The 12,540-nt window shown below is 40.9% G+C and overlaps 1 long non-coding RNA gene across 1 annotated transcript; it reads left to right on the forward strand.

The window, feature by feature from the left end:
• The first annotated feature begins 881 nt into the window (after positions 1-881).
• LOC119263476 lies at positions 882-9,948 on the forward strand. Its single transcript, XR_005130301.1, has 3 exons — positions 882-1,539; positions 2,888-2,914; positions 6,825-9,948. It is a non-coding gene; the product is annotated as an uncharacterized LOC119263476 (long non-coding RNA).
• The last annotated feature ends 2,592 nt before the right edge of the window (positions 9,949-12,540 follow it).

Consider the following 12,540-nt stretch of genomic DNA (forward strand, 5'->3'; position numbering starts at 1 on the left):
CATTATTTAATGTTCCTGGCACAGAAGATCCGTTGATTCACCATGCCCGATGCCATGTGTTGGTTAAAGGGGGAATAAAGACCCCCAAGCATGGAGCTGTTGAACAATGAAACAGTGTTCTCTGGAGTGATGGAGTTCCATCTGAATTCTTTTCGGATGAGTTGGAGTGGTGTTAGTAATCCAGAACTAATAATAAACATTAGTACCCGAGCTCACTAATGCACTTGTCAGTGAATGCAATCAAATCCTCATAACAATGTTCCACCAATGAAAAGCCGTTGTAGAAGAAGAGTGGCTTTTACTGCAACAAAGGGGGTTAATTCACAAATAATACATCTGATTTTACAAAGAACCAGATGAGCAGATGTCTAAAACTTTTGAACACATACTATAGCTTAACCATGAAACAACACAGCAGAGAAGGAGAATGGGTTAGTCTGTCATCATACCAGTGTGGCTACTGTATGTCATCACCTTATCGCTGTAGTACAGTGGGCTTTGGAAGGACAGACAGCGCTAAAGGCCTGAGGGCAGTGTGGATATGGGGGGGATCACTCTTGCTCTCTTTTCCTCTGTGAGAAATGTGTGTACCTCCTAGCGCTGACAACAAACCACTAAAGCTTTCTAACTCAGTCAAAATAAAGGATGTGTACTTCCACACTCGTGTATGTGTGTGTTTATGTAAGCACCGCTCTCCTACTCGCCGTTCCTCCAGAATCCTCCTTTCGTGCATGGTTGTTGTCAGCTTTTTATGCTGTGCCGTAAAGAGTGCAAACAAATAGAGATGTTTGGTGTTATTTGGACAATTACCATATAATCCCTCTTTCATAGCAGCCACTCATTGTTGGATGCTCACTCCCTGGACAGTTGGAATAATGTGATAACAATTTGAACAATGGCTGCGCGTCTCAGGATAATGTCCTCACAGGAGAAGAGTTAAAGAAAGACACGTAAATATTCCTGTTTGATTGCTCTCCTGCTCAACCTATTTCCACTAATCCACAAAAATAAAAAGTTAGCTTTGATCACACCAACATTTATTCGTGTACAGCAGCAGCATCCTTGTTAGCTTCGGTAATGAAAGAGGTTCAATTTGCAACAAGGCTCTTACCAGAACTATTTTTAAGCACAGCAGTCATGAGAGGGAAACAAACAAAGCAAGAACAGAACAAAGAATAAACCTCCTTAAAAAAACACAGAGAGAGAAACTGAGAGAGCTGAAGGTGGCAGGGACATGGGGAAGTTAAAAAAGGGAAAAGGTTAGTTGGGTGGCCTTTATAGATCTGTGTGTCTGTGCAGGGGGATCAGCAGGCACTGGCTGATGAACTTCACTTTCTATTAGTGGCCATTGCGCGGATGTTCTTTCCCTGCCGATCAATAGGCTGAAGGACAAGAGTGTCAGAAAAATGAAGGACCCTTCTCTTTCTTGGCAAGCCAGGGTGGGAGCGGAGGGTGAGGCGCTGAGTGCCAGGGAGCCCAGGGGTCCCTCTGGAGCCACTTTGACTGAAGGAGCCCATTTGCGAGCAGGATCCACAGAGTGTATGTGTCACTATACTGCTCTGTTCGTATCAGCAGCATCACCACAATAAAACTGATGTCTTGGCAAGTGAAAGAACTTTAAATGTAGGCACTACAGACAGACGTCAGTGCACTGCATCTCATATGTCTCATTATGTCTTAATAATGAGATTATTCAACCTCTTTCTAAGCCATTTTTTATTGTTGGCATACAACACCTTGTATCTCTGAAGTAGCAACTTTATAGAAGACAGAAAGACGTTCTTAGTCTTGTGCAAAAGTTTGATCAAATTCCATGTGATTTTCTAAGTGAAAATAAGTCAACACATCCTCTACAGAGGGAAAAAAGAAATTCTGCCCTAAAATATGTAGGACAAACACATTTTAATGAAATGATCTTACTACACACACACACACACACACACACACACACACACACACACACACACACACACACACACACACACATACACACACACACACACACTCTGAGTCACTTCTTTTAAGTATTATTTCTTACAACTTTTTTTTATATTTACAGTTAGTGTAAAAATGTCTATAGCCTATAATATTCTAAATAGAAGTGCCAAATATATTTACCACATTCAAATGACTTTACTTGCCCAGTATTCATTTTTGCAGTGCATTACCAGCTTCAGCCAGTCACTGCTGCAGCTCTAACTGCTCCTGCTACTGAGCAAGCCTGATGTACAAGGGAACAGGCTGATTCACTTCATTCCAAGTAGAAAAGCAACATATAAAAACTTGCAGTGGAACTTCCATTTAAAGCTACATGAGAAGCGGTGCTTATCTACTCTCTCTCTCTGTCTCTCTCCGATCTATACATCCTCATTAATTCCTGCCTGTTACAAGCTGTCTTTAACACTGCCCGTCCGTTTATACAGGTCTGCCGTTCACCCTCAGCCGCCTGAGCCCAGGAGAACAAACAGCACACTAAAGGGAGCGGATTACCCCATCACAGTCTGATTCAGTGACAGGCACCGTACAGCCGGGACTGTGCGCCTCTGACAATTTAGCCCTAGTCCTGGCACTCGCTATTCAGCCTCTCCATTTCACACCGCCAAATTAAGCACTTCCTCTCCTTGTCCCAAAAAGCCACCCCTACAGCTCGATGCTGAATATAAAATTAGCATACCGCAGTTGAAAGGTAGCGCAGGATAATTTGCCGCTGAAAGGTCTGTAATAGGTGCACTTTATGTTCCTCAAATGCAACTGATTCCTTGTATTAAAATCTCTCTCTCTCTCTCTCTCTCTCTCTCTCTCTCTCTCTCTCTCTCTCTCTCTCTCTCTCTCTCTCTCTCTCTCTCTCTCTCTCTCTCTCTCTCTCTCTCTCTCTCTCTCTCTCTAGACTGGCAGTGGGTTTGGACATGCCCAGGTGATCATCTTTCTTTTCTATGAGGGTTTACATTTAAAAAAAAAAATGTTCATTTCCATAATGCATTCTAATGGAGTAGAGGTCTGTTTGCAAGGCAAGGTCAGAGGTGCTGGTTTTTAGTCAACACAGTGGCCTGCCTGACAACTGCTATTATGTTTATACCTGTTCTAAGCTGTGGAAATAAAATGCACATAATTAGCAATTTCAGCTATGATCTCATTTGTCTGGCACCGTCCCTGTTTGTCTGCCTTTGACCTTTCGCTATACTTTACAAGCCATCAATGGGGCAAAAGACGCATTATCATTTGTGACATCAGCTGACACCGGCATGTGTACATGTTTAGAGGTGTACGGCAAGCGAGACCAATTAAAAACATATTTGATGGGGGCGCGAGGTTCATTTGAGGAATGTATCAAAACTGTTCCGATCCAGACATGTGAAGCCTTTGCCACTGAGCTTTCTGCTCTCTCTTAATGAGCTGGTCCTAATGGAATGACTTCTGATGCAGTCTGCCTTATCATAAATATCAGTTGATGAGTTGTTTTTATAATGTGTTCATGTAGATTTTGCATCATTAAAAAAAATCTGTTTCATTTCAGCAAATAGCAAGTACAAGTGTGATAGCTTTACATAAGTTATAAACAGCTGGGGTAAAGCATTTGTATGTTTTATATACTTTGGATACATCTCCACTTACATTGGCCAGTGGTGACTATTAAAGCTAGGCTATAATTTTGGGCCATAAATGAAAAACGTCTACGATAATACTGCTTTCTGCTAAAACTCCTATGGGATTTCTAATATTACGTTAGTGCTAAGGTGGCCCTGGTGCACTTAGAAAATCTTTTGACCTTTATAGTAGATTAGACACAGACATCTGAAGCCTTTAAAATGCATTTCATATGTTATGTTTTATTTGAAGCTTGAAACAGACATTAACATATATTCTACCTTATATGTTACACTGCACAGTGACTTTCACTAAAGAGCCTTGGAAAAGAGTTTTCTGTTTTCACTTCAATCACTGACTGAAACTTGGCTAGACTACCACTCGTATTCAAGGTCAGTGATGTATAGGCCCTCTTAGAAAGCCTAGAATGTTGAAAATTAGAAAATCAAAGTAAATCAAAACATGAGTGGTTGATTCCACTCTATCTTCCTAATTATGCTGGTGGTTAATCTGAAGTATAATGGCTCCTGTCCAGCTTTTGATGTACTGCCGAATGGCTAGATACTATGAAGGAAAATCCTGATTGAACAGTTTTTTTAAAAATAATTTTACTTTTTTGCCAACTAGTTTACATGCATCACTCACAATGATTCTATTAAATGAAAAGAAATCAAATTGCAGACATTCATTACACCTTCTCTCTAAGCCTGGAAGGTTCTGATGCCTTTCCCCTGCTTGTATGTTCTGTGTTCTTGTCATTGTTCTATTTCATTTATTTGAATTAACATGCAAATGCACAAGCTTGCTATGACTTACTTGGACTCCTACCATGTTTTTATTTTCAATTTAATTTTAAGCTCAAGAACAAACTTCTGCTCTACTTGTGGTCTGTGCAAAACTGATTTTCAGTTTAATTAATACTCTAGCACACCACAAGTGCTCCCAAAGCCTTCCATTAGAGGTCTCCTAAATGTGGCCATGGAGAAAACACAGATATCCACATCCACATATAGTGGCCAAAGGCCTCTGTGGACACGCACACAGCAGAAGCAAACGTGTTCATAAACGCAAACACACCCAAAGGCATATATCGTAATTGCTGCATACGGAAGGCTCATGGTTTGTAAATCTTCAAATATGGTTTTGACCAATGCATTCCTCCAGTGCAGAAGTGCACATGATGCTTTCTAATAAAGCCTGGCTTGGGCAGTGCTCCAGATGGGGGATAGGGAGCAGGGAGCAGTGCTGATGCTGAGTGCTTTCAGAGACAGCCGGCCCCTTCAAGCCTGGCTAGTGGAGAGCTGGGTGTTAGTCAGCTTGGCTACGGTCTATACTTTGGGTTTTAGCCACATTTTTACTCTGTATGTATGCGAGTTTATATCCTTGCTACCCATTTCTGCCGAAATTCAACCTGGGGTTAAGGGTGCTCCTCTGCACCCTCCACTTTCTATTTTTTGTCTGTCATTAAAGCTCTTTCTTCTCATCTCATTCTCATGTGCACAAACCTGCTGTCATTCAGTAAATAGGAGTGCATCCAAATGCACGTGTACTTCACACGCAACCAAATTTCTTTGGCCAGTGGTTGAACACTATATGCCGAAAACTTATGTTATTTAAAACTAAAGTGCAGAGAGAACCTCTTTCAATTCCAGAATCAATAAACATGTGAATAGATGGTTCTTTAAAGAACTTTTGTGGTAAAAAAAAAAAAATACGTATAAGGTAAAGACACTTCCACCTATTGCAAAGGTTAAATACCAACTAAAGTTTTTTTAGAATTGTATATACGCCAAAAACCATTATAAGAACCTTTATCATTAAAAATGTAGTTTATTTCATGAATTCCGATAAAACAGATGTGATTCTGAACCATGTATTGATAATGTGATGTGGACAGACTGCGCATTAAATATGCATTTAATTAGTGACAAAGCATTATGCATGTGTCTTTGATTCCTTTGATTAGTTGTTGCAGTTAACTCTTTCTACAGTTTCAAGTCTTATTTACTTACTTTACTTAATTTTATTTGCTCTTTCTACTGTTTTAGTGCACTCTCATAGATCACATTCACCTCTTAAACTCTAAGGACACCTTATCAGGCCTTTAATAATTACATACCTTATGTATTACTTTCATAGTGATTTATGATCCTTTCTGAGTTAAATGCCCCAATTTGTCCACTTGAATCTGCAGAACTGTGACAGTGCCCTAGACTGTTTTTTTCTGAGGCCCTCCCTTCTGACCCAGCATCCCACCAAAGCCCCCTTTCTCACCCCCTGCCCCTTCGCTCCACCCTTCTCTCCTCTGCGAGACCTCATTTCCTTCATCAGCCCCTACAGTCTCTCTCACGCTTCACAGAGAGGGCCAGGAATTCTCCCTCATTGTTTTACACAAAGAGCGGTGGCTATTGATTGGTTCCCCTCTTTAATATGGGTGCTCTTCATGCCCAATTCATCCAAATTAAATTGGTCACAACCCACCTGGTGTTGCTCTGTCTTCAGTGTGTCTGACAGAGCATTCAAAGCCGTTCCTGCCCAACTTCGCTGACCTTTGCTGACCTCGAGTCTTGGTGATCTCGAGCTATTGTGGCACACTCTACAAAAGAGGGCATCTCCAATAGACTGCCCTCAGCTTTCTTACAGGGTCACCTTTAGACCACTAGCAGCGTCCTCTTTCACCCAAGCACCCTGTCGCAGCCGTCCGCTCGGGCCCAGCGCAAAATAGGGGCTTTTAATTACCAACCTCCTCTCTCCTTATTCTCTCCTTTTCTCCTCCTCTTCCGGAGAGCGCCTCTTGTCTTTTTGGACTCCAGTCTCGCCATGTCACAGAGTCCTAATGTGCCTGCATCCTCTGCAACAGCCATAATGCTGCACTCACCGCTGTTTATTAGCCAGATCCATTTGCCACAAGCCCCCCCCCCACTCGCCTCCCCTCCCTCTTTTGCCTCTCACTCTCCTTCTCTCTCCCTCCACCTCTCTCCTTTGTGCTGCCATATGAATGTACTTTGATGGTTGATAATTATGCCTGTCCTTTTGACATGAGGATCCACGGTCTGCCCTTGTTAAGCCAGTAATTAGCCTGTCCTCCTTATTTATTGAGAAAGTACAAATTATCCCTTCTAGTGGGCACTGGCCATTCCCCGCTATCTCGCTCATCCCCGCTCACTCTTGCTCTCTCTCTCTCTCTCTCTCTCTGTCTCACTCTTTCTCTCTCTCTCCATTCTCCTTGTATCCCTCAGCACTTTTGATAGGCTGAAAGCAGCTGCACTAAAGCAAGATAAAGCTCCACCATCAAGATGATGAACAGTGTGGATGAAGAGGCTTCGCACTGAGCACAAAGGCCGGAGCGGAGAGGCTGAGGCAGCGGTGAGGACAGCTGAAGAATGCCATGCCGGGCAAGGATGAATAGCTCTCATTTGTGAATATACAGATCCGCATGGTAGAGGAGGAGGAGAGAAAGAGAGAGAGAGGGCAAGGGAGAGAGATGGAGTGGAGGCAGGGAGAAAAAAATGTAAAGGAAAAACGAGGCAGAGGAAAAAATCCACAGGTCATAATAAATAAAGTTGGGAGAGCATGGTGGCTAATGATAAACGTGGCAATGGGAAACACACAGTGAGGGGTATAGAGAGTGTGCGTGTATGAGCATGGGAAAAACAGCTGTAGAAGAAGAGGTTGGGGCTCATTTTCTCCACTCATCTCATAGGGGTAATTAAGCAGTGGCCTGCATTGCCTGATATATTAGTCTAATGATGTGCTCCCGTGTTTCACGTTAAGCTCGTCTCTCCTGGTAGTGTTTGCCATGTTGTTTCATACAGGAACTGAACCAGCATGTACCACTCAAAGACCTGGGCTGTCCAGCCCCCTGCACTGGAGATGCCTTTCATTTCAATTAGCTGGCACAACAGCTCCTGTACACCTGCTCTGAGCTGAGCTTGTTTAATTTTATTGCAACAACCATGAAATGCAATGATCAATACATTGTTGCCACTAGTTTGCCATTTAGAAGCTGCATTACAGACCTGTGCATTTGTTACTTGCGCCCGCTCTTTCTCTCTCTCTTTCACATGTCCCCCTCATTCTCTTCTTTAAAGATGTCTGGAATATTAAGCTGTGACCCCCTGCTGCCCCATCTCCCCCCATCTCAAGCTAAAAGCACAGTGTCCTTTTTAGTCGGAACAAAACCCTTTTGCTCCAGTGTTGCAGGAGTGCTGCATTCAGGTGGGACCCCCCCCCTTCCCCCCGCCTTCTCAGCCCTGTGCCCCAAAGAGCCTCCCAATCAATAGAGATGTAAATAAGTTCAGACAGTTGCCAGACCTTTGTCTACGTCTTACATTCGAGAGGCATCACAAGGATCTTTTTTTTTTTGTCAGTGTCCCTTGTTTTGTATGCTTTCATTGCACGTCTGGGCAGAGATTTTTAATCTGTTTAGCTCAGTGTTTATGGAAAACAGCCTGTTACAAACTCACATACATACAATATTCCTGCTCTAATTCGCTAGCATGTATGATGTGTGTCCACCTCAATCAACTGTGTTATCGTTCACTCTTTTTCTATATTTTCACCTTTCAAATGAAAAGGTTGTAACTTTAACAGTATCGTTCCTGTGTTGATGGGGATAAGCGCACAGCTGAAAGCCCATCCAGGTTTGCAAAAAGCAAAAGTTCTCAGGTCACAATACTGGAATGCATTAGTAATAACCGATAATTAACACCTGTCCCACGGGATGCTTTATGGACGTTTTGAATGATAAAAAAAAGTTTAAACTGCCTTCGTTCCCATCTGCTTCATGAAATTTGCAGTGATGATATGAGGATTCTATGCACTAAATGGTTAAACATGTTTAATCACTTCAGTTTCATAGCAAATACCCAGTAATATCAACTCACAGAACTTACATCTCTAATTTCTAGGAAACTGTGTCACCTGAACTGGCATTAACCTGAGAGGACATTTCTGATAAAAGTCTGTCATTTCATTACAGTGAATCCTGTAGCAGTGTTTATCCCAGCTGTCACTTAAATGCAGTCTTTCCTATAGCCATTCTCTACAACACATTCACTTCAGTCAATTTAAGATGGTTTCAGACATCACTGCAGAGCTCAAAATGCCTAAAACTGACATGATGAGAAATTGTTATGGTTTGTTGTTTGGTTTGCATTCACGCTTGTTTCTGCCTGTATATCGCTGTCCAAAAAATGTGTATCAGATTTCAGTAACTTATATAGCGTACATTGACTTGTTTACTGTAGAATAACTTACATAGTGTAGAATGTAATAAACTGTTTTCTAAGTTAAAACACAAACTAGTTTGTTATTTCCAAATGAAAATATTCTGAAAACAATGACAGACATGGTAAAAAAGAACAAATGTTACACAAGTTACTAAATAATGAACAGAAAGATTCTACTTATAATTCTCACAATAAAAAGCAGATTTTCTTGTCTATGGTATGTTTTGTTACTATGAATAGCTTTTTAGTTGACTAGACTTGGTCACCATTTAGGAATATGAGATATTCTAGATATTAATTATAAGTTAATTCTCAGTGTTAAGCAGTGCTTTCAAGTATTTTGGAAGCACTCATCATTGAAACCTTTTTTGAAAAGTTGAAAATATATACAGCTTCCAACTGTAGAGTGTTTTGTTATACATGTGCCTGCAACAGAAGAGATTTTACATTATGGAAAATAGGGATTCCAGACTTTTTGGCCCATATTCCATTTATTCATTTATTTACTTAACAGCAACAGAACATTATAACTGTGTGCAGTATTTACTATTTGTTTGGGAACATGCTGATAGAGCATGCTGAAAACATCTTAATATTCTGTTAACATAATAACGACTTACTATTAGGTTAGTATGCCTGTAGCATGGCCTCCTACACATAGTTCTTTAGTGTAACCAGGAAAGATCACGACCATAGTTGTTATTAATTGATTGCTATTGTGCTTTACACCAGGATAATTATTTACAAGTTCTTATCCATAATAAAGGTTTGATTTTCATTGGGTTTAGCACCTTGTCTTGTCAGTACTTGAGGAAAAGCTGAGCGCATTGCTTTCGTCTTTATCACCAGGCATAATGGTCAGAGTGACAGCAGTGTAGTAGTTGTTGATGCCATAATGTGGCACCGGGGCAGTTTTTCTCACTAACACCTACTCTATGTGCCCCTTGTGAACATGTGCTATTTCCACGGGCGCTGCAGACTCTTCACACCTGAAAATGCAGCAGAGACACCAACTCGCTTCCAATTAGCATCTCGCTCCCATAAGAGCCTCGCACACCCAGACACACACTCGCACACAGACATGCACACGCGAACCTGCAACACCATATCATTCAGGCTGCTTAAGGTTAATGAAGATACTGAAAAAAACTGTAGCAAATGTGAATGTCCTTATTCAAACAAATAAAGGTTATCAGTTTGTGACAAACCTGCCTTCCAGCTGTTATTTAAATATATATATATATATATATATATATATATATATATATATATATATATATATATACACTATATCTTGTATAGATAGATAGAACTGGGTCCCTGAAGTCTCATTTTGAAGACTTAAGAAGGTTATACAGTATGTTGTCTTTGCATTCTTTGAAAATGCCCTGATGTACAAGTGGAGTTTTTTCATTTTTAACACACCTTTGGAAGAGTCTGTAGGGTCAGATCTATTATAGCATAATGAGATAAAAACCATGCGAGACGCAGATGAAGCGATGCTAAGTATTTAATGATATGCTGGGCTCCCTGGGCCCTCAGCCGAAGCCATATAATAATTCATAACTGAGCATCCTGCCATTACAGGGCCCAGGCTGTTTACATATTCATCTGTATTTTCCTCCTCTCCTTCTCTTTCTGTTTTTTTTTAACACTGCTGTTTTCCTGGACACATTCTGCACAGTTCACCAGGGACTAGCCTGGCTTTGTACTGTGTCCACAACAGGAAGTCAAATGTGACAAACAGATTTTTTTTTAAACAAAAGAGTGACAAGCGGTGTTTTTTCCCCCAAATAAACACACCAATAGCATAAAGGAGTAGATACCTTTGCTGTCAGAATAAAACAAAATGGTAACTCGGAAAAATGGAAAAATATTCTTTATTGTAATGCATGTTAATGTAATAACTCATTTCAGACTATGTCTATTGGTCTATTGGTAATAAGATGTAAAGGACAGTTGGTGCTTTTGTGTGGCATTAAAAATATTAATTTGTAAGAAAAAAAATGGAGTCACTAGGTCTTCATATGACAGTGATGATATCGGGTACAAAATGTAAGTGTACAAAATGTACAAGATGTAAGTGCCCCGGTCAAGTTTTTTAGATTCTCTAAGTAACACATCCTCTACAATTAAGATAAGATAAGATAAGATAATCCTTTATTAGTCCCACAGCTGGGAAATTCACAGTTAACACAGTTCTACACATTTTAATGCACAATTACAGGTTATTTGATCAATTTAACATATTGAGGATAACAAAACATAAAATGTGGCCAAGTTAGCTGTTATGTTTTGTTTTACGAAAATGTTATACTTAGCAAATAAATATAAACTGTGCACTAAAATTTGCAGAATGTGCAAAATGTCACACTTAAGTTTGTTCGCTGTAGAGGGACTTATTTTCACTCTCATAATTAACAAACCATGTAATTTGACCATGGGTTTGCATTCGACTGTACTTGACTCTCATGACAGTCAGTGTCCATATTTGTAGCCTTATGACTAGCTGGCGTGGGGTGATTTAGGAGGTGAAATGATATGCTTGGAGGAGGTCTGGACACATTAGGGGCATTGGTCAGATCTCTGCATATCTGCGTGAGCTTAATTACAAGCGTCCCACTGCATGCTAACTTCAAACTGAAGTGCTGAATTTCAGTGGTGCCGGGGGCAGATCTCTTACCCTTTTATTTCTGGATCCCAGAACCAAACCCTGCTGCGTTTTTGGACAGAGCCACTACTGTCTGTGGATGTCTGTGGGCCAAGCAACCCCGCCGCCACCACCAGGGCCTGCAACTTGGAGCAGCTTCGCTTCAGGCCATGGAAAAACCTTCTGTGTGTGTGCATGTGTATTTCAGTGTGCCTCAAAGTAAGCGAGAGAGGGGGAGAAAGAAAGAGAGAGAGTGGATTGAGTGCAGAGTATGAGGGATTGTGCTAGGCAGCCACCAGAAATGTAATTAATGAGCAAGTTTCTCATGATTAACTTTTATTAAGCTATACTCCTGAGCCTGGAGCTGTCAGGTAATGGGTGAGGGCTGGGGAGCAGGACGGAAAAAACACACGCTCTCCCACTGCTCGAGACAACTTGTAAAGCATCACTGCATTCATACACCGATGCCGTCACACTGTAATTAATGCCAGGTTACCTGCACCATACAAATCCATGAATATTACATGCTCTTTTTTTCATGGCCTTAAGGAATTAGCATGTCCAAGTCAATACAAATTTAAAATAGGCTATATACTTTTTTATTGGGTTTTTATTCAGTTTTTCTCCCCAACTTAGTCATGCCACTTTTCAAATTGTCACTTACACATCGGAACTGGACCACTTCAGTGTTTGGGGAGAATGCTAACTGCCAATAGACGCTTTTTACACAAAAATCTGTCAAACATTACAGCAACCTTCTTCTATTCTAGCCATACACAAACGAGAATATAGAGAACTCACACATTTTTACATCCTTATTAAGGTATTTACCTACTTTTTTTTACACAAAAGATGTTCAAGAGAGAAGCAAGCTTCACAAGGTGTGTGTCAACATAGAAAAGTTGGCCACCTGATGGGCAAGTATGGATTTAAAGAAAGTTAAATGAGTGATCGGGAGAGGACATGCGACAATGTTATAAATCAAAACTGGTGGCATCATCATGTTATGAGCCAGTGAACTGTGGAGACTGGCCGCAAGGTTCTGTGTGGTGATAGTGTTGATCAGTATGTTTT

Source organism: Pygocentrus nattereri, chromosome 5 (genome assembly GCF_015220715.1).
Source record: "Pygocentrus nattereri isolate fPygNat1 chromosome 5, fPygNat1.pri, whole genome shotgun sequence".
Lineage (NCBI taxonomy): Eukaryota > Metazoa > Chordata > Actinopteri > Characiformes > Serrasalmidae > Pygocentrus > Pygocentrus nattereri.